Genomic DNA, 5,939 nt, shown 5'->3' with positions numbered 1-5,939 from the left:
GCAGTTGTGGAGGCAACCGATCAAAAAAAAAAAAAAAAAGCAAATGCCTAGTAATCTAAAATTAGTGACAGCGCCATGAATAGATTGAAAGAGGGGATTCCCATTGTCCCTATTCTACTGACGATCGGGGCAATTCTATTGTCTAGGCTGAATGTTCTGCACTGGGGGGGGGGGGTGTGGGGGTGGGAATATGACGCTCGCCTTGTATAAAGGGAACGAAGGCGCAGGCTTTGCGGGAGCCAAGCGGTTTCATCCAGAGTACAAAGCACAGGGATACCTAACTGGTGCCGGCAAGTCGACCGGGCCTAAGCGGCAAGAGATGCGCATAAACGTGGCGATGAGGATGGATGGAATAGCTGCAACCAAAAATAGCGCCAAGCTGGCGAGAGTGGCAACGGTCCAAGGACCCGTAGTTAAAACAGAACAGAAACTCGGTTAGGAAGGGGTTGGAATACCGAAATCCTGATGGCCATGGCCTTGCTTTGCCGACTCGGAGAGGTATAACCCTCAGACGCTGAATGATCTACGGCAAACGAAGCTCCTGAACTGGTCCTAAAGCGGAAAACGTATGTTTTAAAAGAGCTGACGTGTCGCACTGTGGGTCCCGAAAGGCGAACACGATGGTATCACAGATCGGGGCACTGCGAGGCTCCTCCCTGGCCCGGTTCTCGAGCTTGACAGAGCATTCAAAAGAAGCATGAGCTTCTGCCAACACGTGGTAATACCTCTGCCATTGTGCCGTGAGGAAAAAGTGTTCTGTGCAAGGCCAAGGCCCGTGGTCGTCACGTCAAACACACCGCAGTCGCTGGCCTTCTTCTTTTTATGAGAAACACTTTTTAATCATTTTCTTTTATTTTGCTTTTTCTGCGGAGCGAAAATTTTAATATTCTCTTTTTATTTCTTTTATTTGCTTTTGCCCGCTCTTCTCCAAGGAGAGAAAATTTTAATTTCTATTTACTATGACGAACAAGTGCATTACCTCAGCACCTTTACACCTTGATGCGAGCACCGTACGTATACTCAAGACGCACACGAATAATGCCACGGACATACCTGGCAATTATAATGGCGCTGTGCGCGGCTGTAAGCTGTAACGCTGAACCCTGCGACACGGGCCTAAGCAAAGCTGATCCCAGCGGACATGCAGGCGAAGAAACACGAAGAAACCACGCGACACTCTGATTTGCTGTGGAGAGCTTGACGTAAGGGCTGACTCCCGGCTGTCACAGGTCCGAGTTTCGCTTGGTCGTCGGCTGCATGGATACAAGGCGGATAAACGCCTTTAGGAATTTGTCCCGAACCGAATTCAGAAAGCAAACACGCCCCGCGGTTCGGTAACTTTGTACGATTTTTCATCTAAAAGCAACACGCCGCGATCGGCATTTTGTTGCCTTATCAAAGGAAACACGCCGTGACTCAGACCTTCATCGCGGACTTGCGAACCCGCAACACGCCAGCGGTACTGGACATTCTTCCAGGATTACGAACCGGCAAACCACGCGCGGTTCGGACTTCTTTGTCCCAATTTAAAAGCAACAAGCGCGGTCGGGACTTTGTCTCAATTTAAAAACAACACAGCGCGTTAGCGACTGTCCGGATTTAAAAGCAAAACGCCGAGTTGACCACTTGGGCTATGCGACGGACGGCGAAGGCTGATTTAAATTTGGAGTTTCGCGGGGCGCTGGCGACTGCAGCTTCGCGGGACATTATTGCGGTAAGCCGAACGCCCACGCACCTGGAGCTCGCTATGATGCCTGTGCTAGGGAGGCAACACCGCAGCTGGGTTTTTGGTGCATTCACCGTCCTGACCCTTTTTTTGGACTGTTTGTTGCTCCCTTGCGCGACGCTCTTACCTCCTCAGCCATTTAGTCATCGCTTATAGGCGTCCACACAACGAATTGGGATACACAAAACACCGACGCCCCCTCTTAATTAGCGCAGGCATTCTCTGGGCGACGCGTTTCGCCAACGTTTTAATCACCGCTGGGAACGATGTCTCGCTCCTCAAGAGTATTATGTTGGGTTTTCCTTTTGTGTCATTTCAGCACGAGACAGGATTGCCCACCAGCGGGGACGGTCGGAGCGGAACAGACACCCTCAGGGCGAAAGCTCAACGATTTCGCTTGTATAACGCCCATTGTAAAGCGTTTGCACAGGGACACACTGCGACGCGCGCGCGCCATTCTCTGGTCGCTCCGCGTCGTGGCCGTGCGACGCTTTCCGGCGCGCGCGCAATCAGTGTGGGGGTACTAAAACGACCCATCAGCAGGGCGTGATCAGGGCAATTGCTATACGTGTGGACCGCAAGTGCGTTCAAAATGTCGATGTTCATGTGTCTGCCAGTTCACAAAGGGTTGACGCGCCAATTAGTCTGCGTTCTTCATCGACCCCACGAGAAAAGTGATCCACCCGTTCCGGGGTAGAGTAATAGTTCGAAATTTTTGGCTGTTCCGCGAAACAATTAAAACGCGTTCCGTTCAACCATCGATGGTCTCTCTCTCGGACGAGGAGAGAGAGAATAACTCGTGGTGGCTCCCTTCGATCAGCCTGTGCTCCGGTCGGTCCGAGGACGCGCCGACGGACCGACGCCTCCGCCAGGGAAGGCCTACGGCACAAAGATAGGAGTTGTGTGTTTCTCGTTCAAAGCGTCTCTCGTCAACGGGCAAGAGACGGGGCGGGCCATAATCTTTTTGAACGAAGAAGAACAACCGTCGGACCGACACAGTTGGACAGAATTGGTCGCAAAACTATCATTAGATCACCTTCTCTGTGTTAATATATATATTTATAATAATATCTGGGGGGCGGAGTCATCTCGATCGGCACTGCGACCGGTACGCACACAGTGTTGTTCTCGGCCACCGCTGACCGCGCCCCGCGACAACGGGAGATGGATCGCGCGTCGACGAACGTCGTGGGTGCTGCACAATCGAGTGCGAGGGCAGTAGTTACAATTGGTTCGCGCTCAACGCCGAATCGCGATCTGTGTGTGTGGCAGGGAGAGAATGGCACATCAAACGAGGCTGATCGCGAAGCGTCTTTCGCCTCAGCATCGTCACGTGTCGAATATATCCGACGGGACGCTGCTGCTCTGATTGCCTGCCTACTTTCGGCAGAGAGGCGCGAAGGTACGTCCGTACGTTATATCAAAACAAAACAACAAATTCAGTCAAAATCCGTTATTTTCTTTTGTGTCTCTGGAGAGGCGCACTGTTTCAGCGCGTCCATTCAGCAGACGATGCTCGCGAGCGACGGTCTCTCCCAAAGAGAGGACTCTCGACGCAGAGCAGTGGACCTCCGGAACGTTAATGACTCCTTACGAGTTAACCTACGGAAAAACACCTTGTTACGACTTTTACTTCTAGTAATGGATCAAGTTTGGTACATCTTAACTGAGCAACATCGGCACTGCCGAGACATGACCGCACAGTCGAAGAGAATCACTAAATCAGTCAATCGCGTTAGTGAGCGAACGGCGGCGGTGTGTACAAAGGGCAGTGGACGTAATCAACGCGAGCTTATGACTACGCGGCTTACTGGGAATTCCTCGTTAATGAGGGAACAATTTGACCAATAGCCAAAAATCCCTAGCCCACGAAGCGAGGTTAGCGGGCTACCCGCGGCCTTTCGGCCAGGGAACACACGCTGATTCATTCAGTCATTAGCGGAGCTGCGCATGAACATTTTACCACCGGCACGTCTGTAACTTCCTACGCACCCCTAGGGGCGCATGCCAAACAACACCCACTCTCAACGAAAAACACACTCCCCAATACAAACACAGTGCCAGATATTTTACATTCCTATTTACCTCGCGGCTGAACACTATCTTTAGATAAGCCCGACGTATAAACTTAACCTCAGAAGATTAAAGAGAGCATCACAGACCTGTTAATGATCACATCTCGATGGGCTAGAAGCGCCTCCTTGTCCCTCTAAGAAGATTTGTTTGTACGTGGTAGCCAAAAAACCCGCCACGCCGAAGCCGGGGGCCTTCGCGATACCATCAGGTACGCCTATTTAGCAGGCTAGTTCGTCTCCGTTCGTTATCGGAATTAAAAAGGACAAAATCCGACATCCACCAAACTAAGACGTGTCCATGCACCACCACCCACCGATCAAGAAGAGCTATTAATCTGTCAATCCTCCGGTTGTATGGGAATGGTGAGGTTTCCCGGGTTGCTTCAAATTAAGCCGCAGCCTCCACTCCTGGTGGTGCCCTTCCGTCCAATTCCTTAAGTTTCAGCTTTGCAACCCCATACTTCCCCGGAACCCACAAAAGCTTTGGTTTCCCGGAAGCTGCCAGGCCGAGTCAGTCGGAGGAGCACTTCGGGCGGAATCGCTTAGCTGGGGGCATCGTTATGGTAGAACTAGGGCGGTATCTGATCGCTTGAACCTCGAACCTTCCGTTCTTGCATTAATGAAACATTTTTGAGCAAATGCTTTTGCTTCTGTCCGTCTGCGATAGACCAAGAATTTCACTCTAACGTCGCAATACGAATGCCACCATCTGTCCCTATTAATCATAATCGGGGTTCCGAAAACCAACAAAATATAACCGAGGTCCTATTCCTAACTTATTCCATTGCACCGCAGTATTCAGGCCGAAGGTAGCCTGATTTAAGCACTCTAATTTGTTCAGTAAGTAACGGCCCGACTCGACAATATAAAGGCACCGCGACGGGATATTAGTTGGGCCGCCCCTCGCGAGGCTAAGCCACCGGTAACGTCCCACATCACGCCAGTTAAATTTTAAACACAGAGTACGGTGAACCGACGGTGTTGCGACATAGATTCCTACGAGCTTGTTAACCGCAACAACTTTAATATAGCTTATTGGAGCTGGAATTACCCGCCGGCTGTGGCACCAGACTTGCCTCCAAGGAATCCTGTTAATTAAAGGATTTAAAGTGTACTCAATCGATTAAGGGCTCGATGAGTCCCGTTCGTTATTTTTGCGTCACTTACCCTCCCCGTGCCGGGAGGGGGTAATTGCGCGCCTGCCGGACTTCTTGGATCTGGTAGCCATTTTTACAGGCTCCCTCTACGGATATGCGAACCTGATTACCCGTTACCCGTTACAACCATGGTAGGGCGCAGAACCTACCATCGACAGTTGATAAGGGCAGACATTTTGAAAGATGCGTCGCCGGTGCTAGGCCGTGCGATCAGCATCAAAGTTATTCAGAGTCACCAAAATAAAAAAACGGTGGACGAACGGCGAGCCGGCCCGCCACGATTGGTTTGATCTAATAAAAGAGTCCCTTCCATCACGGGCCGCGGACTATGTTTTGCATGTATTAGCTTCTAGAATTACCACATGTTATCCAAGTAAATGTGGGTACAATCTAATGAACCATAACTGATTTAATTGAGCCATTCGCGTGTTTTCACCTTAATTCGGCATGCACTGAGAGCATGCATGGCTTATCTTTTGAGAAAAGCATATGATAAGGCGGATCAAAAGGGAGCTTCGTGTTCGGTTACTCGAAGGGAGTAGTAACTCGCGAGCGAGCCCGAAGACTCTCGCTAGCTTCTTTTTCGCGCTGCGCGCGCGTTCGATGCCGAAACACCGACGCGCGCGCGACATGTGCGTTAATTTTGCGCGCGTTCGGCGACGAACGAGAAGAGCCGCACCGTAATCCCCGGCGAAGAGGAATACGAAACGACGCGAGAGTCGAACGTACGTTCTCGCGAGACACGCAACCTCCAAGCATGAGAAGACTTGGCGGCGGCGCGTTCTGCGACGATCGTATATTATTTTATATATTCGTGGCTTCCAAATCAAACAATTATATAAATGTTCTCTCCGTGTCAGAGTCGCGACTCGACAAAATCCGTTCTTCGACCCGTTCGGGCGATTCTCGTTTGTCAACGTCGAGAGCGCCGGACACGTAAATATTAATCTCTCCTACCCTCTTATCGTACCCACCGACCGG

At 50.9% G+C, this 5,939-nt stretch overlaps 1 pseudogene; it reads right to left on the bottom strand.

The window, feature by feature from the left end:
• Positions 1-3,306: 3,306 nt before the first annotated feature.
• On the bottom strand, positions 3,307-5,466 carry LOC146724978 (small subunit ribosomal RNA; annotated as a pseudogene).
• Between the last annotated feature and the right edge of the window lie 473 nt (positions 5,467-5,939).

This window comes from Nylanderia fulva, unplaced genomic scaffold (genome assembly GCF_048542155.1).
Source record: "Nylanderia fulva isolate GAGA-0341 unplaced genomic scaffold, ASM4854215v1 Scaffold1098, whole genome shotgun sequence".
NCBI lineage: Eukaryota > Metazoa > Arthropoda > Insecta > Hymenoptera > Formicidae > Nylanderia > Nylanderia fulva.
The sequence above is the reverse complement of the archived record's forward strand: the minus strand, read 5'-3'. Positions and strand labels throughout refer to the sequence as shown.